Consider the following 22,638-nt stretch of genomic DNA (forward strand, 5'->3'; position numbering starts at 1 on the left):
TGGGAGAAGAGGCCAACCCCCACCTCACCACAATCTCCCTTCAGGTAGTTGTAGAGAGCCATAAGGTCTCCCCTGAGCCTCCTCATCTGCACACTAAACAACCCCAGTTCAGCTGCTCCCCATATTCAATACTTCAAACATGGAGCTCACAGAGCTGCCAGGAGCCCAGCAGTGTGATGCCAATGGCTCTGCAAGGCAGCTCCTTGAATTTAGCAAGGATAAAACTACAGCTGAGCCTGCTGCTTTCCACAGGGTCCCAGAGAAACACATTCAGGGGGAGGGAAAGCCTTCCAGGAAAGCAGGAGCTGCTGAAGGGACGGCACAAGCTGGGCTCGGCTTTGCACACCTCCATGTCCCGGCTGGTGCGTGTTCTTGAGCACCATCTGCCGGCACTTCATCCACAAGGTACCTTATAAAGAATCACAGAATCACAGAATTATCAAGGTTGGAAAAGACCTAGAAGATCATCTAGTCCAACCATTACCAATACTTCCCAGCTAAATCATATTCCTCAACACAACATCCAAACATTTCTCGAACACTCCCATGGTCAGGGACTCCACCACCTCCCTGGGCAGTGCATTCCAATGCCTGACTACTCTTTCTGAAAAGTAATACTTCCTAATGTTCAGCCTGAATCTCCCCTGACGCAGCTTAAAACCATTCCATAAAACAAGCCATGTAGAGGTGCAGCCTCCCCCTCTGCTCATGAGCACTGGGACTTGACTAACATATTGCTGTCCTCCAGCAAAAGGACTAGAAGAAGCTGTTTCCCTCAACACAGACTGGGCAGAGGAGACATTTTCACTGGAAAAAGACAAAGTCATTTCAGAACATAAACCTGGACCCATTTTTTTAATACAGGCTCTGTGTTTCTGAGGGTTTTTTATGAGAGATATTGAAGATTTGGTCTCTAAATAGAAAAGGATGAGCAAGTTCACATAAACACTGGAAGGAAACTGGAAGAGAAATGGCTCCAACGTGTGCTATCAGGAATCAGTCCCTTCTGCAAGAGAAGCTCAAGGACATCTCTACTAAGGGCTATCAGAGGTTGTGATCTGTGTCACCACTTGGGGCACAATTCATCCCTTGTGCTGTGGTTGCTCTGGATCAAAGTCCATGGAAAAAGTTAGGTTTTTTTACAGGCACTCACGCCTTGGCAGCATCTGTGCTGCAGCAGGATGATTTCTGTAACATTCCTGTTAAGACACATGCTGGATTCAGTCTTCCTATTGAGTGGGTACAGGGGACATGTATTTGTGGGAAATAAGCATTTTTACAAAGAAAAATGAGACAAAACATGAATTAACACTTTAAATGCAACACAAGTTGGCCAACCAGTCTCCTAACAGCTTTGTCTCCCCAGTCAACAACTCTTTGTTACAACAGAGACAGCTCTCTTCGGTGTGCTGTTTTGAGTGGACAACAACACTGTCTGCAGCTAAGAGCCAATGGCAAGCTGATGGATATGCACCTTGCACACATGCCTTCATCCCTCCATCCTCCCTGCAGCCCCTTGCTGGGTAACACATCTCTGGATAACTTCCCTTCAAGGATTTTCTGCTTCCTGCCTTGATTACACAGCATTCATTTTTATTGTCCTTAAGAGCAACAGGACAGATAAAGAGCTCTCCGCATGATTACATATGGGCCTCTGAACCACAAAGAAATGTGGGAAATCTGTTGTCTGTAATTAACCAGAACAACCTGGGAGGATACCAAAATATAAGTGTATCCTTTTGGGAACAAGCGTCCTGTATTTGAGGAACAAAATGCCTTTGAAGTGTTACAAAGAAAAAGAAAGAAGCCAGGCATGCTGAAAGGAAGACATGCTTGCTTTCCTAGTTATCATGAATATTTTAATTGTGATCCTCCTGAGATGGTTTGGAACTCCTAATTAGGATATTTCGGGACTGTAATTTGCAGAATGGTTCTTCAAATGAATTATCGAATGTGCTTGGTTGATTGCTGCCCTTTGTGTTCTGCATTTCCCTCATGCACTATTGTGAAAGACAGAACTGTTTTTCTTTTATTGTCTCAAAGCTTGCTTCGTGAGGCCTTTCTGATCCAGGAGGGTGAATGGTGGGTGTTGTGCCACAGTCACTACTGCTTATGATTGCAGAAGAAGCTAAAGCAGAAGCAGGACAAGCAGTGTTTCTTCAGGGTGCTGCCGAAGGAGGCTGGACCTGAGGAAGGGCGATCGAATGTTGTGGCCTGGCAACAAGGCACCACTCCCATTGTTCTTGGCTTATCTGTTGGAGCAGGTTATGTCACCGCAAACGAAGGAGGAAAAACACCTCACCGAAAGGGGGATAAAGGCCCTCGCTAAACTGGGGACTTTGGAGACCAACTCCCAAAGACACTTTGACGGAGAATTCCCTGAGAGGGGAAAACTTTGTCGGAAGAACCCGGACACGGGTTGCTGCGGAGCTCCCTGGCTTTCCATCCCCCGCGGTGATCGACGAGAGTTCCTTGAGATCAACGACCTATTGTGTACCTCGCTGGACCCACGGTGGTGACTATATCTTCTTGTTGCTATTGCAAAGACTCTTGCTTTATATTTCCTACTTTCCCTATTGCCTACCTTCCCTTCCCCCATCCCTAAAAACGGCTAGGACTCTTAATAAACTGGTTGGACCAACATTTGGAACCCGTTGCTTCTTAAATCTCACGCCCGGTATATACACAAAAGAACTGCCTCCCTCCTGTAAATTGGAGCGAGACATTTTTATTGGCGTAGTCGGCAGGATGCCCGCCGTGAGAGTGTTGTCCTCCCAGACATAGTCTAAAACTTTTCTGTGTGCACCTCCTGGAGTTGCAAGGAGCGATAATTTGGGTAACTTAGATGTGAGCACCTCTCCAGGAAGATCGCTCCACATTCTGAAACTTTAAGTGTTTACCTCTCGGGGACGTATGAATTAATTTGGACTGTTTGCTTTTGTTTTACACGTGTGTGCCTCCCTGGGAAGACTATTTCGCATTTTTGTGGTTTAATTTGAAAATTTTGTGTGTGCACCTCTTGGGGAAGTGCAGAAGTAATTTTTTTTGACGTTTGTGCTTCTCCAAGAAGTTTATGTCTTTCTGAGAAACTAGAAGTGTTTTGAAACTTGTGTGGCTTTAAGCTTGAAGTTTTTTTGGCTGACAGGGTAGCCAGGAGCGATTTAGGTGTTTACACTTTCTTTGTAAGTGTTGATTGGGCTTCTTGGTCTTTTGTGAAAGGGAGGAATGATTGTAGCATTTGCATTTGTTTGATAGGTGTGTGCTTCCCTGGGGAAGGGTAAGGATTTAAGTGTACCTTTTCTTCCCTTAGTGTGATATTGTGTATTGGGTAATAGAATGTTAGTGAAATTGTTCCCTACTGAAAAAGTGAAAATGTGCTATTGACCTTTTAGAAAAGCATGGTGCTCGGCCCTCTTTAATCAGGGTTGGGATTGGGCACGACAAAACTGGTATAACTTGCAGAGTGTTTCCGACCGCATTCGTGTTTTACAATATGAGGCTCATACTCGAGCCGGGAAAGGAAAATCGTTTATTTGTGCGGTACTCGGTGCTGCTTTAAAAGCTGCCGTGGAGTTCCGAGAATGAAAAGCATTCGCAGAAACCAAACCATACAAGCATTACAGGAATCAGTTAAAGTAATGCAAGAATTGGTAAAAACTCTGCAGATATTAGTGAACCTTGAAGCACATTACAAGAAGAAGCAACATAATACAGTTTTGTTTGCAATGAGCTTTTAAGGAAATAATACTATAAAGAATAAATCAGCAATAACTGCTGTCATAACTTGCCTCAAGAAAAGATCTATCCTCTAGAAGGACTGAAAGAAATAAAGTCCAGGCTTAACAAATTAGAGGACTCGCCAGCCCAATTGCGTCCTTTGATAAAAACTGAATATACATTTGATAACAGTGAGGATCTGGACCCTCAAATGAATGTTAAAGAAATTCCCTTTTCTGCCACTGAATTAGCAAAACTGAAAAAGGATTTTAGCCGCTCTCCAAAGGAATCAGAGACGGAGTATGTGTGGAGGGTTAGTCTCACTGGTGGAGACCAAATACTGTTAACTGAAAAGGAAGCTGAAGGTTATTGGGGGCCTGGAGTATTTTTAACTACTGGTAACAACCGTGCTCCCTGGTCCCTAACACAGAGGGCTGCCTATTGGGCAGGTGGTCTTAACCCTTTAGAAAAGGGGAACCCTCTTGCATTACTGGCGAACGTTGTCAATTAGTGGGAAAGTGTTCAAATGGCTGGCCGTCTCCAAATGATGCACGATAGAAAGCTGCAGCCACACCGTCAATCAACTGTGATGATGCCTGTGTATCCTGAGACGACGACTCTTTTAATCAGGGGGCTTCCAGAATCTCTGAAACCCGTAGGCATACAACTGCAATGGAAGATACAGGCTGTGTCCCAGGGAGAAAGAACCTGGGCAGCGTTAGAAGGAACTGTAACATCCAACCATCTGCAGTCAGGATACAAAGTATGGACATGGGGGGAGGTTGCCCAAGAGTTAATTAACTATGGGAGAAAATATGGGCCGGTGGCTTCTTCCAGTAAATCTGAGCCAAGGGGAGTGAGGCTTGCAGCAGTCAGCCTTGCCCCTGGGCCACCCAGCCCAAAGCTCAATGGGGCTGGAAAGGGTCTCACTGGCAGTAAGAACAGGTAGGTGAAATATTGATCATCTAAACGTAATCAATTCTGGCATGGGCTGTCAAGAGGGCGTTCCCCGAGATTTGATGGGTGGATTACCCACAGTCAGGTTAGAGAAATCAGTTAACTGGTGGCCAGAACAAAAGCTCAAGGAAAGCTGATGCTTTCGCCCCCTCCCCCAGATGAGTGGGAGGTGGGGGGGGGAAGGCAGTGAAGGGTGGATGTTTGTTAACACCTTCTGTCCCAAGGCCTCCCCACTCCTGCCATTTGCCCCTGTGAGTCACCATCCAGTTGCTGATAAGCCAGGGAAACACTTCTCTCCCTGGCCAGCCTGTGTCGACTGACCCAGCCAACCTGAGGCCAGTTTCCCTAACCTTAATGAAATCCCTTAACAAATATCCTTAGAAGGCTAAGGACACCCCGAAAAAGGAATGTAAAATATACTCCTCGATGGATTGTTCTCTCATTTTTTTTTAATTGTATTAACAAAGCCCCAAAAGGGCAAGTTGTTGTTTTGTTTTATTTTACAGAAGATCCCCGTGGGACCTTCACTGAACAGAATGACTGATAGCTGACTTTAACCATTTGTGTTTTGTGACAGAAAAGTTGAAGATGTGATCACGCTAGAATTCTGAATATACCTCTTGATTACATATTTTGGTTGCAAGTATTACGTTTTGTTTGTTGTGGTTGTGGGTTGTGACTGATATCAGTCCTTGGATCTGCTCAACTCCACAATTGGGCTCAGGGTGTTTTCAGGTCATCCTGGCTTTCTGGTGCTCCCTGCACAGTGACACCATCCCTTCTGAGCCCTTCTGTCACCCCTTTTTGTCCACCTGATGATGACTGACGTGTAACTATCCATGGTATCTCCAACTTCCTAACAAACTGGGATTTGAATCAAGGGACCTATCTGCTATCAGTTAGATGTGGTCACAGAAGAAACCCATCATAAAGCCCTTTGCACTGACGCTGTTCAGTGTCACATCAGTCCAGGAGCTGCATCCAAAAGGTGGCTGTTGGAAATGGTCTGAGTGTTGACAAGAGATGTGTGTGTTTGTGGGATTATCCCCCTTATGGTTCTTACTGTGGGGTATCCTACACACTGCCCCGTGAGAAGTTCAGCAGACCACCACAGTATTTGAACTTCCAAAACCAGCATTTCTATCTCTCAGCATTTGAACTGCTTTGGAAATGCTCAAAGTGGAAAACAGCTGACACAAATAGCCCTATTTATTTATTTTATTTGATTCTATTGGTTATTGTCACTGTCTTTGTGATTGTTAACTGTTTAACATTTAATTCCCCCATATCACCCATCCCTCTTTTCCCTTATGCTTACTTTTTTTTTCCCTTTCCTCACCACCGTGAAATGGTATTTGCGCATCAGTTTCAAGCAACCTTTGAGCCACGGCCGGTGGTGGTGTGAAGACAGAACTGTTTTTTCTTTTATTGTCTCAAAGCTTGCTTCGTGAGGCCTTCTGATCCAGGAGGGTGAATGGTGGGTGTTGTGCCACAGTACCTCTGCTTATGATTGTCAAAGATAAGGGCAGAAGCAGGACAAGCAGTCTTCTTTAGGGGTGCTGCCAAGAAGGAGCATGACCACTGCAGAAGGCGATAATGCTTGTTGCCTGGGACACAAAGGCACACTCCCTTTCTGGCTTATCTGTTGGGCCAGGTATGTCACACCAAAACTAAGGAGAAAAACAACCTCACGCGAAATGGGGTACACAAGCGCCTCGCTAAACTGAGGATTTGTGAGGAACCAACTCCCAAGGACACTTTGACGGAGAATTCCCTGAGGGGAAACTTTGTCGGAAGAAACCCCCGGGGACCACGGCTTGCTGCGGAGCTTCCACTGGCTGTCGTCCCATCCCGCAGGTTATCAGACGAGTTCCTGAGGATCAACGGACTATTGTGTTACATCGCCTGGACCCACGGTGGTGACTATATCTCTTTTGCTATCTGCAAAGACTCCTTGCTTATATTTCCTACTTTCCCTATCGCCTACCTTCCCTTCCCCATCTCCCTAAAAACGGCTAGGACTTTAATAAACTGGTTGGACCAACATTTGAACCGTTGCTTCTTAATCTCACGCCGGGTATATACACAAAAGAACCTTGCCTCCCTCCTGTAAATTGGAGCGAGACAACTATACTTACACTAAACCCCAGCATCTCCCCTTCAGAACACACGTGTGCATATAGGAACTGCTTGGGAACAAGTCAAGCATCACTGGTTGTCCAGTGGACTGCTTAACCAGCAGGGAGCGATATGGGGATGCAAAGACACCTAAGAAAGCATCAGGACCCAATTCCTCCTGCCCCAAAAGCCAGTGCAACAAAAGGGAGAAATGAGAGAAATCACACCATCGTTATGGCTTGTTATATCTGGGCTGTTTCAGCTCTTGTTACACTGTAGAATATCCACCTAGCCTGGGAAACAGCTGGAGCTTTCAGCTGCATGCTGTTCTTCAGTGGGATGGGTAGATATGTATAGGCTGAGACCTGCAGCTTGGTGTTGTTGCTGGATAGGAGCTTCCCCATCTTCCTCTCCGTCTAAGCACAAGGGTGGAGATAAACAAGGAGGTATTCAACATCTGCCAAGCTGCAAGCTTGACCTTAAAGTCCACTCTTCTTCCCACATCCCCACAGTCCTGGAAGATGCCTTAATTAAATGGGCAACCCCATTTCTTCCACACATTAGCAAGCACCAGTGAGCATACAAGGAGGAGCTTTCACCATCTCAACTCCCATCTTTCCTTCTCCTCCAAGGAGAGGCAACAGTGTGGGGAGGCATCCTGCCCATGAGGCAATCCCAGCTTTTTGAGACATCTTTAAGATGTATGTAACGTCAGCCACGACACACATGTAAATATGAGGCCCTGGCACTGCTGCCCAGAGAAGTTGTGGATACCCCTGCCCTGGAGGTGTTCAAGGCCAGGCTGGATGGGTCCCTGGGCAGCAATACCAATGGGGCAGCAATAAAAATGGGGTTGTGTGTGTTGGGGGGAGGGGGGGGTAAGGTTGGAACTAGGTGATCTCTGAGGTCTTTTCCAATCAAAGCCATTCCATGCTTCTATGGCTCTGTGGATTTCACATCAGATGCTGAGCTCTGAGCATAGCTCTTTTTTAGGACTTAAGTATAGCACAGCCAGCATTCAACTACCAGTTATGAAATGTTACATAAAACCAGACACTGAGCAGTAAAAGTGATGTCTTGAAATTTGTGTCTGTAGCTCAGAAGGAATCATTTCAGGAGAGGTTTATATTTATTGGCTAGAAACTCGTGTCTGAAATTTACACCCAGATGCTGAGACCTCAGGGTGCCTGACAAGCCTTGTATTAGCTTGCAGCTAATATACAACACCCGTCAAAGCCAGAGAGGGGGAAAATAAACTTTCCCACTTTCAAGTTGGATTGCCTGACACTACTCCGGGTGAACTGCTTGCTAGGAATGAAAATTATATGCCCTCTTGTAAGAAAGTCACAGTCTTTAATGCTAGGAAGTATTGCTGTTTCAACAGCAAAGGAGTCAATCCATTCTCTTCAAGGGCTTCATCTCTTACAGATGGCCACTCCAAAAGGCAGAAATACATTGGGAAGCTTCCTGAGCAGACATCCAAATACAGAGCAGCAATTGTAGATCCTCACTTCTTTGTGTTTTGGGGAGGCAGAAGAACTAGGTAGATTTTTCTTTGTCCCCTATGGTACAAAAGAACAGCTCTCCTCACTGAAGCAAAGGACACAAGACAGATAACACATTGTTGGGGAGCAAGACAGACCTCTTCAGTCTATAGGACTTTTGTGACACCCAAAGGCCCATTCCAGTCACTTTTCTAGGATTCAGTTATCTCCTATAGAAGTCTTCCAGTACAGCTGACCCAGGCAGTAGAATAGGGCAGGTAGCAAAGCCAATCCCTCTCTCCTGATAAGCATTCTTCTCAAAAGAAAACTGCAAAACCTAGTTGTCTAGTATAGATCCTGACGCTCTCCATTCTGACTGCTCTGGCTCATGAGTTCCAGGACCTCCTTAACTTTCACTGTGATACAGAATCACAGAACTGTAGAATGGTTTGGGTTAGGAGGGACTTTCAAGGTCATGTAGTCCAACCCCCTTGTGAAGGACGGGATTGCAGTCCACTAGATCAGACTGCCCCAAGCACCATCCAGCCTTGCTTTGAGCACAGTCAGGGATGGGGTACACCCACAGCTCTGGTCAGCAGTGCCAGGGGCCTCACCACCCTCTGAGTAAAGAATTTCTTCCTGATGTCTAATGGAAACCTCCTCTTTTTCAGTTTAAACCATGACCCCTTGTCCTGTCACTGCAGGTCCCAATAAGAAGTCTCACCCAACCTTTCTTACAACCCCCCCTTCATTACTAAAAGACAGTAATGAGGTCTCCCCAGAGCCTTCTCCAGGCTGAACAACCTCAGCTCTCTCAGCCTTAGTTTCTCCTTTCCAGGCAGTGACCAGACAAATCTGTTGCCAGATCCATCAAAAGCAGCTATTTTGGGCAGTTTCACCTTGGATTCACAAATGCTTTCACCTCCTTCTCTCTCAGATCTGTTCTTCCCCTAAGAGCCCTAGTCATACTATCAGCTGAAGTGGAAACCAGCTGCAAGGCTAAGTTATCCTCATCTTGCTGCCCATCACCATACCACAGCCACAGTGGGGTGCTGAGAATGTCCTTCAAGCATCATTTGGTGGAGGTTACTCATCTCTGCACTTATACCCGCACAGCACTCAAAGCAAGATAGCCTCCAGTCAGGTTCAGTGCTCACTGGCTAAAGGAAGAGATCCTATTTCTGTGCTTGTCCTAGTTTCTAATCACAATTCAGCTGTGCATGAGATCAAGATTGCTTTGGCTACCTGTCTGTATTTAAAGAGAGAGGATTTCTCTAGAGGAACCTTTAAAAGCAGTGGTTCACGTGGGGTCAGAAACCAGATGATGTATAAAAATCTCAATCACCAAGTTATAAAACATCAAAAAAATGTTGCCACGAGCAGAAAAATACTCTTTATACTGATTAAGCACATACCAAAATCTGGTTGAACTCCCATCAAAGCAGTTTGAAACCCTGAAATCAGCAGGGGTTATTATGAAAAATCAAGAGGGAGGTTCTAGCAGCCTGCTGGTAACTGCTGTTATGAAGACCTGTAGACATGAAGTTGTGGAGGACAAACTGAGTTTGTGGGCATTGAGAAGCAAGTCTGGCCAAAATGGCTGCTTCTCCACTCTGGTAGACTGTCAAGTTGCACAGAGAATGAATAGTTTAGATAGGGAGAAGCAAAGGGGGAAAAGAAGAGACAACAGATGACTTCATTTAGTACATAGAAGCCAAGATGTCAAGAACAATATTAATTAAGTCACTGAGGGAGGAGACAAAAATCCTGTAATTGCTTCTCCACCAATATGAGAAGGCTGGATAACAAACAAGAGAAATGGGAATTGCTCATCTACAGAACAAAAATCTGACCTCGCTGATATCACTGAAACCCTCTGGGAGGAATTTGCATGATTAGAGTATAGAAATCAGAGCTCATAACCTGTTTGGGAAGGGGGGTACCCTGAAATGGCATTATCTTTGCAAGACACAGAGGGCTGAAGGGCTGTTATCTCCACATAGTCTGCCAGTGTGCTGCCTGCTCTTGAATGATGAGAGTGTCTGACGGGATGGCTGTTAAGCTCCTCTTCCATAAAACATGAAATAAATTCTTACCAGGAGAGCAGTCCGTGTGATTCATCCTGACATTTCCAAAGCTTTCCCAGGACTCTAAGACTTATCTTAAAGAATTGACCAAACGTGTCTCCAAAGCTGAGTTCCCTGCAGAGCTGTGCTGACTGAGACCTTTGTCTGGGCAGGGAAATATGAAAAGACAACTGAAATGAAAGGCAGCCTGTTCGTCCATGCAAGCAATCACACTCATTTAGCTTTTTGCTTTGTCTGTGCATTGAAAGATTAATGAACGTGCATGTTCAAAGGGGGAAATTTCAGACTGAACATGGTCAAGAAGAGACTGGTTTGAGAAGTTTGGGGCGAAATACAGTGGTAAGAAGTAAGATGTGGTCTTCATGAGAAGAAAGAAAAGGAGGGACCTGATGCAATTGGTTGCTTCCTGGTTTATATTGATCGAGAATAGAGGGGCTCAGATAATTCAATACCCAGCAGAGCTCACAAGAGTTTAAAGAATCTTCACAATGGCATACCAAAAATAACACTGCTAAGAATAATGAAGGGAGGAATTGCTTTCTGCATCCTCGTGGCTGACATCACTGCAAACAGCTAATGTGATAAATATCTTTTTCTGCTGTCTGAACAGTCATTGATTTTCTGCCTAATTCTGGAGCCACATGAACACTCCCAGTTCTTGCACCCCAGAAGGTATTTCAAGGTAAACCACCCAGGCATCGAGGAATATCTCAGACCTGGTAAGTCTTTTTGTCCAAGCCCCATCTCCCAGCCATTCATTCCTGTCCCCAAAACAGTCAGCTTTTCAGCAGGAAAGTAGATGTCAGTGGTGAGCCCACACCTCAGTGCCCCCCCCCCCCCCCCCCCCCATAGAGATACCTGATAAGCTCCTCCAAACAAAGGCCTCTGTTCACAAGACTCGTGACAGAGAAAATAACTTTTCTAGTAAATTTTGACTCAATTTGAGATTGAAAGCTATTGAACTATAAAGAAGAAGAGACAGATTAATTATAGATCTCATTTGCTTAGAAAACCAAGCTAAAGGAAGCACAGAAACTATGCTAAAAACTTTTCCATTCTAACGTTAAATGCCAACTACTAAGATAATATTGAAGCTTTGCTGTTGTTTTTAAAGAACCTCCAGAGTGCTCAGTTTGACTCTTGAAAAGTCTTTGACCAAAAGGGGCCTCAATGTAACCTAAGGATACCTTACACTTATACCAGTCTTCAGTTCACTTCAGACTCTCAGAATCAATCCTGAATGCCACATTGGAAAGGATGAAACCCAATTGAAAACATTTAAAGGGTAGCAATGACATTAATTACAGTGGTTTCATTAGGGTAACACAGTTTCTACTTATCAGTTTGGTTCAGAATGCTTATGTTTTAAACATTCAAGATCTTGAAAGCATGGCGGGTATCACCACATGAGTTACTATTGTACTAAAGTACTAATAGCATGAGCTATGGATTAAATTTAATGCAGTTGATCAACAGGTCTCAAAGTTTAATTATCAATAGGGTTGATAGCTGTTGGGTGATATATGTCTAGAAGGTTCTGTGGGATTAAGCTGTGCTATGCTTATGTGCTATGTTACATCCTTCACACATCTTTCCCCAAAGCATATGAAGCCATATTAAGACTGGTGAGGTTCAGAGCGCATAACCTGCTGCAAAAAGGAAACCAACTCAAAAGATGCCGTGTTTCAGAAAATGCTACTCAATGCTCAGAGAAACAGAGAAGAAAAGCACAGTATAGATATTTTTCACTTTAGTTCTTTCCCAGTATATTGTTAATGCAGCTACATGCTCAGTGCTTCATTGTTCATCTCCAGAAAGACTGCATATTGTTCCTCCACATAAAAAGGAGATGACATGAAGGAAGTCTGTTATTTTAATGACTTGCAGAGAAAGATTTATCACACGTGTACTTGACTACTCGATTTGTATTATGCGGGTTGTCTATGAGCTTGATTGTTTCTTTCATATATAAGCTTGTTTAAAGCACTCTTATCTCTCCTGCTCCAGATTGCTTTAAGTGACATTTCCACTAACAATGCTAAAGATGTCAACTCATGGAGAGCTTAGCAGGTACTTCTCCTACAAAGCCATGCAGTGGCCAGATTCTTAATCACAGTCGTATCATTTGTGAATGGCAAAAGAAAGCGATGACAGTGCTTTCTCATAGGATACAACCTCTACATAACAAAAAAGATAGATTCACCCCTTTCAATGACTGGTAACAGCTCAAAAGGCACATGATCTCGGCCCACAAAGAAGCTGCTGTCTTCGCTGCAAGTCCTTAAACAAGGAGGGTTGGAGCCAGCATCCAGGTGCGTTGCTTCTGCTCACTCAGGTTCATTGCTTGCACCTGAGCTCCCTGCCTTAGCCAGGGTTTCTCACCTGGTGTTCAATCAGGCTGTGACCTGGCAATCTAATCTTCTCTAATGCCTCCATGGAGTCAGATGTTAACAACAGATCATCAATACAGTGGAACATTTTGATGGTAGATGGTTTGTTCCGATTTGCTAAGTCACATGAGACCAGTTTAAGACAAAAGCTGGTGAATGCACATACCCCTGAGGTAGGACTTGAAAAGTCCACTGCCTGCCCTCCCATGTGAATGCAAACTGCACCATAGGCACCCTGTCTCCCCCAGCTGTGCCTGTTGTATTACAGCACCTGAGGGCCACTGGGGGGTTCAGTATGGATAACATAGACCCATACTGATGTGCTGAATCTTGTTGCAGGATGGGGTCTCTCATTACTAGCAAAATTTTATCAGATCTTTCAAAGGCATCCTCACAGAATGCCACTTGCATACCTAATTCTTAGGGTGCCAGTTTTGAAATTTCCAGTCCATTCACCACAGCGCTTTCTGCCTCCATGTCCCATAACCAGAGCAGCTATGCTGGCATGCTCTCTTGGTTTCTGTCTAAACCACTGTACTATATCCATCAGTTCAGCTGTCATGCATGGGCACTCTGTTACATGTAATGTGGTCTGGGTGGGGGGTATACTGGTCAGGGCACTCCCACCAGCCTATCCTGCATTTTTTTTTTTTTTTTTTTTTTTTGGGTTACAATCAGTCAGATCTCAAATAGATCTAGTCCAAATGGAACCTCAAAATCTGACCTTTTAGTGCCTTCATTTACAGAGTCCATTTTATACAGATTCCCTTGTACAGGGTCCCCATGGTCCTCCAGACAGTTGTTACTGATCTTCCATAGGAGAATGATTGAATTAGGTTTTTTCCCCATCAGTATTGCAACCTTCAACTTCCTTCTACCCACAGACCACGACCTGAAGGACCATCCATCCCTTCAGGCTATGAATGGCTCTTTGGGGTAAGATCAAGCACTAGACATGCTGATGCACAGACAGTGCCATCTGGGCTTGGAGATACCAGCCATGTGATCCCAGCACCCCCAGCAAACACAGCTTTCTCCAGCCGCTGTGTGGGAAGAGGCTGGTGTCTCTGAGAGGAGAATTCCCATATGGCTTCTTAAGCACGAGTAGCTGAAGGTGCAGAGCCTCAGACATGAATGCTTATATCCCTCTCAAATCCCCAGCTCACTTTAATATTTATTCCAAGGGATATTCTTGTTTTTTGTGCACATAATCCTCTTGGGAATCCTGAAGCCCTGGCTTGTCAGAGAGTCTTACAATGATAAATCCCACAGGCTACTTATACAGTACAGAAGTTCGTTTGATCAGGGGTATCTGCCAGCTTTCAGAGGCTGTTTGCCTCTTTGTTCTCCCAGCAGAGAGGATGCAAACAAGGGATTCTCTTGCCCTTCTCCCCATGCCATTCAGAATGATGGAGTCTTTTCCCCCACTCCTTAAACTAAAGGCATAGAGGAGATGACCTCAATGCGCTGCAGGGCTGAGAACAACTTCTGTACTCCCATCATCTGACGCAGTGGATGCTGTCACCCACATTGGGCATCACTTACAGTATTCCAGGTGAGAGCAAGCCCAGAGGTCACTTCCCTTTACCTACGTGGTATAATATTGTTAATACAAAGTGTTTTGTTCATGGTTGAGTCCAAAGGGCTCATCAACGGCAAGGACAGAGAGGGGAGCGTTCATTCAGAGTCTGCTTCCAAAGACACTATTGACATGAGCATCTTTTTGAGAACAGCCACTTAACTCTGTAAGCCCATTAAGCTAAATCAAATAAAAAGCCACTCTGGTTCAAAACGAGTAACTTTACTCATATTTAGTTTCTCTAATTAATCCAGATTAATTTTCACTGTATACATAAATTATAACATTCTTACGTCAATAGATTGCCCCAGTTAGTAAAAATATCTTTATCAACATAAGCATTTTAAAGGCCATTATTTCTCCACAACTCCACAACACTTCCAAGTCTTTTCTAGGTGTCAAGAACTTGCACACAGGCTGCATCCTACCTCCAGCCACTTCAATGCTAAACATGTTATTTCTCCTGCTTTTGAGAAGTCTGTTCTAAAGGGAAATGCAAGCTCTGAAGCAGTGCTTATATTATCAATATGTGCAGCCAGCTGCTCACTGCCACACTATGGCTGCTTTGTGGGGCTGCTTAGAAACTTCTGTATCACCTCTTCTACAAAAGAGCTAAAGCAGCCTGAAGTGTTTTTTGTATTTGAAACAACTGACTCCACGAGTAAAAGAGAATCCTTGCCAGTGCAATCAACCTCCCCAAGAAGAATGACACCCGCTGGATCAAAAATAAGGACTTATGCTGAATTACTGACAGCAAACACAAGTGATCTGTAGCAGAGATGAAAACAACATAACACAATATTCTGCCCTGTTCCCCTTTCAGCAGTGTCACAGTCAAGTGGACACCCTTACCTGGCTTAGGAGAACCTGAAGCTATTTGTCCAGTACACATTCCAAGGGACGATGCTCTTTGGGGACTGATGTTCCCAGACTTGTGATGACAGATCACAGAGGGCAGTTTGTTTATGCAAGGGCTATGATGCTGCATGTGCACATCTGCATGCCGGCCATCTAAGTGTGGGTTGTGGGAATCAGCCTAGAGAGTCATTGCAGCACTCTGCTCTCCCTGTGTCACTATTACAGCCCAAGTTTGAATTGGTTTGGCAGCCTGATCTACATTTTTATGTGATCCATCACACTACACAAGTCCACAAAGACCCCAGCAACCATGAATCTCCATTACAGAAGAAACTATTCCCCAGCAGATACTTACATCTGACTAGCAAAAAAGTCTTTTCTTGCTCATAGCAGTGATCTCAGCAGTCACAATGCCAATCCACATTCACATCAATCTTTCCAAGCACACACAATGGTAGTTTAAGGGAAGAAATAGGATGGATATTCTCCCCAGGCTCTTGGGGAGATCAGGTGACCCAAGAAATCATCAGTGTTCAGCTTCATGCTGAACACAAGTGTCAAAGGTTTGAGAAGCAAGTGGCAGCTCAAGTTCCAAGCCTCCTGCAAGTCATTTGTGATGAGCTTAAATGATACTAAGCTGTATTTCTGAGCTGAGTCCCTGAGCAAGCAATGCTGACATTCAGCTGAGCCCTAGAGTGGGAAAGTCTAATATCACACTAAAAAGCCAAACAAACACAAGATGACTGACTATTATCTAATACTTGTACACAGTAAAATTTATGAAACAGATAACAAAAGCCATCCATCTTCATTTAGAAGTCACGGCTTTTGCTTTTTGTTAAATTTAATTGCTTCCCTCATGGCTTTAGATCAAGGGCAGCTTCTAATAAAAGTAATTATTTTGCTGGCATGGCAAAGCTGCATGATAAAGGTTAATCTACTAAGTGATGGCAGCTACTAAATGAGTGTGATAATTTCCATTAATAACTCCACAGCAAAGTTGATGCTAGGATTTATGTGTTCTTTGACATGATAGCCACAGAGACAGCACCTGGGTGCCTTGTTGGCTCTGGGAATCCAGATGTCACTGCCCCAGTTAATCAGGGTGCCAGAGCACTTGGCAGGAAGCCTTATTCATCCAGATACAGGAGGCATCGCAATCAGCTCCCATCCTGCTGGAGGCCTTCAGCCACCCTGATATCAGGGCTAGATGACCTTTAAGGATCCCTTCCAACTCAAACAACTCTATGATTCTATGACACACAGTACCCTGTTACCACAGGGTCTCAGTGCTTACCAGCTAGACGCCAAGCTGCCGGTTAAGGAGAGCCATGGACCATGTACTGGAAGCCTATTCACTGCCATCATGAAGGGCTTCAAAACACTCATTTTTCTTTCTGTTCTCCCTCCTGTTTCATTTCTGCTCCCTGCAGGCTGGCAGTCCTGATGAGCAGCGCTTCCAACCATTGCAGCACTCTGGGCAGAAGGCTGTCACATAAAATAATGAAAGAAAAAAAAAAAAAAGAACCTTTAAAAATATACATTTTTTCCCCCTAATGCCTATTTTCAGCATTTTTATATTCTGCTGACAGATTTTATCACTTCTACCACTTACGACCTGAGTGGCTGGTAATGGAGTGGCAGCAATACCACTCATTACAGACTAGCTGTGCTTTAGGCACCAACTCAACCCAGGATGTAACTTCCCATTTCTCTACTCCAGCAGTTTCAGAATCAGTCAACTCTATTTGTGGTTTTAATGATCAACTCGTAACACAGAGTCTGGTTTTAGTACAAAGCTGCCTACATTTCATAGCTAGACTAGCTCTCTCAACTAGTTTTACACTGTAAAACACAAATGACTCTGAAATCAGGCAAGAAAATGGTGAAAATCAAAACTCTTACACCGACCCTGCAAATGACATATACATATGTTCCATGAATAGAGTAAAATACAGCCTTCTGCACATGCCTGCTGCCCTCCCAAGGAAGCTGCCATCTGCATGTTGGAGGGGTTACTGTCCATGTAGGAAGCCTGGGAGGGATGAGAAAGAAAAATCCCAGAAATCTGCTAGCAAATGCAGTCAAAAAGGCCTTTTGCCTCCTATTTCTGTAAGTGGAGGTAATCCACACTGAACAGCTCCAGCAGAGAGGTCTGGTAGGGGGAAATGATGGTTTTCAACCCTTACACCACGTTGGAGGAGCAGGTCAGAGAGGGGCAGCAGTAAGGAAGCACGAAGCATGGAGAAGCCAGCTGCTCCTTCAGTCATATTGCTATGACCTGAGAGATGAGCAGCATTCCATTTGAGAGGCAGCAAACTGGGGCAGCTAGAGGTCACAGCTCCATCACTAAGGGAGAAGGGAGATTTTTGTGCCCTCCTCTAAAAACTTCCTTTCCACTTAGTTTTCCCTCTTTCTTGCAGCTTCCAGTTGCCTGGAAAGCAGAACACACCTGGAAGTTTTCCTGTAAGCCTCTGGGGATGTAGGGATTGAAAGGTCTGGCTGCAACCTCTTCATTGACTGCCAGATTCCCCGCTGCTTCTAGACTGCTAGATCCTCCTACTGTTTCAATAATTACCTTTCAACTTGAAACTATCTTCCTGCTAGCAAGCTGCACTTCACATCTTTCTTTCAACCCAAACCAAGCAGTTTTTCACTCCATTCACTGATGCTATGTCCAAACCTGATAACAATTTCAGCTACTTTCCAAATCAACTCCCTGCCTCAGGTAGTTCCCTGACTGCACTCCCAACCTCCAGTTTTCCTTCTATTAGTGACCAGCCACAGCCAGCACCACCATGATGAGTTCCTCCATTAGTGCCCCAGGTCAGAGGGAGCAGCAGTGAGCACTGCTTTTTCCTTCCTGTCTCACAGACATCCCAGCTTTGCTGCTCACACTCTGGATTTCCTGCAGCTTCCTTGTGCCCATGAGGTCTCCTTAGTTCTTGCTTTCACTGCAGAAGAAAACCTCCCTGCAATGCTTTGGCGCTGAGACAGGGGATTCACTGGGATTTCTACTTCAGAGGTTTCACTTTTCCTTTGTAGTTATCACTCCAGAACAATAAAAATCTCACTGTTGCCTTCAGGCCAGGGGCAAACAATGTGCGGCTACAACTACTACAACACAGATTCTACTGAAAGGTCATAAGAAGTGCAAATATTCCTGGGCCTAGAAAAGGAGAGCAGTTAGTTATTTCTACGATTATATCAAGTGAGAGCTGAAAAGCTGTTACTCTGCTGCCAGCTTAGCTGAAACTTCAAACATAAAATTTGCAGCAAGAGAATGCATGTCAGCGGGGAAAGCAAAATCAAAAAGAAAAGGTGGCGTGGAAGTGTGATATAGTCAGCCTATGCCTGCACTTGCCAGCAGCTTCAGCAAAGGACAGGGACTGTGCCTGGACTCCCAATGAGCAGCGTGCTCCGTCACTGCATCACGGAACAAGATGAGAATGTTTTGAGAGAGAAAGGTTCAGGCCTCATTGCACTGATCAGCAAACTGAAACCATCTCTGATGCAAAGAGATCAAGTTTAAGCCAAGGTGGAGCAGTGAGATACATTTATAGCCTATCTCAAATTGTAATCTCTAGAAACAGTAAAAAATAAAGAGGTGTTTTAAATCAGTGCTTTATTGTGGCCAGTTATAAGTAAGAACCAGGACAGAAATACATCCCATTTTCCTAAGTCTTGTGTGTTTGTGTCTTTTGTTTTCTGCAGCATTGCTGCTTTAAAAAAAAAAAAAAAAAGCAACAAAATTAGAGTCTGGAATTACCAAAATAGAGAGAAAACAGAGATGGGAGGAATTTAATTGCTCCTGGCAAATGCAAAGAAGAAATGAGCAAAGGCACAGAACAATCTATATCTGTCCTTTCCAGCTCACTGCAGCAGCATGCAGAAGATGAATATATGGCCAAAGGAGGCCAGTGGAACAGAAGTGTCTATTTTCTGCAAGGTTGTAGCAGCCTCATAAAGGAGAAAACTATTCAAATTCAGCTGCTTGTTGAAGGAAATCTCAAGGCAGCAGGGGAGGAGGAGGAGGAGGATCAGTCAATCCAGTGTGAAACTCCAGGAGATGTGTAGTATCACCTAATCAGCTGTGTGTCTTGGAGCATGGAGGCACCTGGCACCCTGCAGAAACACCTAATTTCCTTGTTTACTAATGGGCAATTGAGTGCAAGGGACCCAAGAAACAGCCCAAAAAGACAGTGTACAAATTTCTCACTGCCAGGTGGTCATTGGCTGTTACACCTGCAATGCCTTGCACAACCACAGAAGGAAAACACAAAAAGTTCTGGGCAGGAGCAGGCTTCTGGCAGATCAGCAACAGGCAAAGGATAAAGGGCTCTTAATGTTTGGCAGAGGCGAAGTCTGAAACCAGAAACCCTAAAACACACTGTGCAGTAGGTAACTTGTATACACCCATAAGGGGCTGTGGCTCTGCTATTTTCAGTCTGGTCATACGACACTATTGTGTTTCACGCTCTGCATAATAGCATAAAGTACCTGCATTACAGCTGGGGAAAGGGAAGCAAAGGTTTCCCTCTTCCTGTCACTTAGCAACTTCTCCAGACTGTCATGACTTTTCATATACGATAGTGGCCGTCCAGCAAATCATCTACTCTACTATATACCCTAATACAGGCAGTGCTGGGCACATGATCTCTCAGGTACTCTGTATAGATATATTGTTATATGTAATGGTTCTATTATAGACACAATAGGAGCTGCTGAATCTGAGCAACCACACACATAAACCAAATGTTTTTTTCTCTCTGAGGCAGCAGAATTAAATACGAGCCTGAAAAAGCTGAATGAAGCTGAAGTTTGTTGGAAGTTGAGATGTGGACTTGGCCTAAATAGCGTTATCTTTTTTTATGCTTAATTCATAGGTTGTAATTTTATACCAGGCTGTTCAAACTCCAGCTCTAAAACAAATTTGACAGCGTCATATTAATCCTTCCAACCTCTTGATAGAGCTCTACATGTCTGAATATTTTAATTATTTGAAATGGTCCTTGAATCATCCTTTTTTCTTTGAATCCTGCCTTGAAACAGTTGGGTTTTTTTTCCTTTATGCCTTATAAACTGCAAGAGGACTGGGATACTAGAGGAATATTAAACCCTATGCCAACATATGTAAATCTGAGGGAGGTAGCCAGGCGCTCATACCCACATTAGATGCCCCATGCCCACAAGGCAGCTCCTTTGTTTCTCTGTCCTCTTACCAGTCCCAGCCTGGCCCCACCTTAGCTCAGTAAATGAAGTTACAGCATCTCAATGACCATAACCAGGTCCTCCTGAGATTGGCAGCATGTGGATCTACACTGGGATTGACCCAGCACCTGAACTTATTTGGCTCCTACATGTTGCTGTGCAAAACCTCATAGCCATCTTCTTTCAAAGCAAGTGAAAGATAGACAACTACAGCAGATACAGCAGGGAAGGAGTGAAGTAATTTGTATTAGAAAAAATTGAGCCTCTTTACTCAGATTTATTTCCTCTGAGATGCAGACCCTAAGATCTGAAGGCAAGGAAAATGCTCTGATCTCCCTGATAGGTCCCTGGGTGATATATACTTGCCAAACTTTAGGCAACCATCTCACTCAATTAGATGAAAATTAATAAATTATCATATCCCTGCCAAGGCATAGCTAATCTGAAGGCTGGCTTGAAGATTAAAAACCCTGTTCTGGCTTGACAGATGTGAGCATCTAATCACATTATGATTCTTTACCCTACTTGAGCTGGCTTCTGAAATTTCCTTCATTTTCACTAATTAAACTTTCCCAGGTCACCTTTTCTCAGTTTTGATTGTTCTATTAACATTCTCTTGGATACCTGAGCAGCCAGAGCTAATTTATAGCCTTCTGTGGTTTTCAGTAAGCACTGAATCCATTAATGCTAGCCTGAGAAATCAAGAGAGGCTAAAACTGGACAGCACTGTACTACGCCAAGTGACAGTTCAGCCAGGTAGAAGTTCCCTGCAGCAAATTACTGGCTCCACTGCTTAACCTCCAAACACACCTACTTGGATCACTGAACCTGCCAGCAAGAAAGCAAACCTATTCCAAACTGCTGTCTGTAAGAGTGGCTCGCTTGATGCATGAGTTCTTCTGCAAACTATAAACTTGATAAAGCTCAGTATTTTCCTTGGAAGCTGCCAAGGAAACCCAGAAGTATGGCTTTGCAAGAGCTTCTTTTTCTGCCAATATTCCAACACTCCTTCTATGAATGCAGCCTCCCCTTCTCTCACTAGCCCCCAAAATGCTGCTTCAACACAGCGAGAAAGAGGGCAGAGTGCTTTACCTTGCAGATGTCTTGTGAAGAGTAGGCAGCTGTTAACAGAGCAAGTCTCTGACCCTAGAATGGTAGTCAGGTGGTAAAAAGTCTTACAGAAATGAATGTTGTACTAGTAAACTTAATGGCTTCGACTCAGTTCCCTTTAGTCTCACTCTACAACTTTGCACATCATCTGTCTGACCTCAGTGCAATCTCACAAAGCTCTACCCATGCTGCAAACCTGCAGCCCAAGTCTTTATTGTTGCCATTTTAGAGCCCATACACTATTCCATTTGCCATTCCATTATTCCATTCCATTTCTTGTGTTAGCCAACCAGGAGAAACTCAAAACTTCTACTCAGTGAGGCAGTAAACTCTCTGTTAGTCAACTAGGAGCTTTGCACTGGTGTTTGAGCTCACCTCTTGTAGGACACTGCATGGGGCTCTATTCAGAAAACACACTGCAAAGAGCTGAACCAAGCTACACTGATGCTGGTGTACCCTGCTAGTTTCTTGCCCTCAGGCGGTGTTTTGTGCCACTGACCACCACCTTCTGTGCTCAATTGTTCAGCCAGTTTTCAACCCATGGTGGAATCACTAAGGTTGGAATCACTAAAAGACTGGGACAGACACTAAATAGCTGAAGAATGTGCTCCCCCCTAGGCAATATATGTCTAAATGCCATTTGATTCTATTAACGGCAAACTCATTAGTATTTAGAAAAACAAGTGTGGAATGCAGTCTTTTTTTTTTTTTTGAACAGTGTAAGAAGTGTGGTAGCCAAGTTCATTAATTATGAATTTTATCAACTGTTCACTGAAATTTATTCTGCTAGTAGAGTGTAATTGCCTGCAAGAGTCACCATCTTGCATGAAGAAATACCATGCTAAACAGTAACCTTTTCCAGTCAATATCCTGTACTTGTTCCAGAATGCCATGGGAATCCCTGAGACTTTCTGACCACCTATTCATCCTGGTTTTGCATCGTCATGTTTATTAAATCCTTTACAACGCAGAGAATTAAAACAGCTTAATAGGCTGTCACTTTGAGTACATGTTACTTCAACATTTGCATAACTGCATTCATTATTCTAGCACTTAACCAGAAGCCATTGCAGAAGTTCTGTCTTCTTGCCTCACCCAAGAATGGAAAGCAGTAAGAGAAGCCAAGA

General features: G+C 44.1%; 1 long non-coding RNA gene across 1 annotated transcript in view; it reads right to left on the minus strand.

Annotated features, from left to right (window-relative positions):
• The window catches only part of LOC107316385, an 82,871-nt gene that overhangs the window by 53,099 nt on the left and 7,134 nt on the right, over positions 1-22,638 (minus strand). Inside the window, exon 2 of the long non-coding RNA XR_001556312.2 lies at positions 16,488-16,678. This is a non-coding gene — a long non-coding RNA (uncharacterized LOC107316385). The remainder of the gene's footprint in view (positions 1-16,487; positions 16,679-22,638) is intronic.

This window comes from Coturnix japonica, chromosome 7 (genome assembly GCF_001577835.2).
Source record: "Coturnix japonica isolate 7356 chromosome 7, Coturnix japonica 2.1, whole genome shotgun sequence".
NCBI classification, from domain to species: domain Eukaryota; kingdom Metazoa; phylum Chordata; class Aves; order Galliformes; family Phasianidae; genus Coturnix; species Coturnix japonica.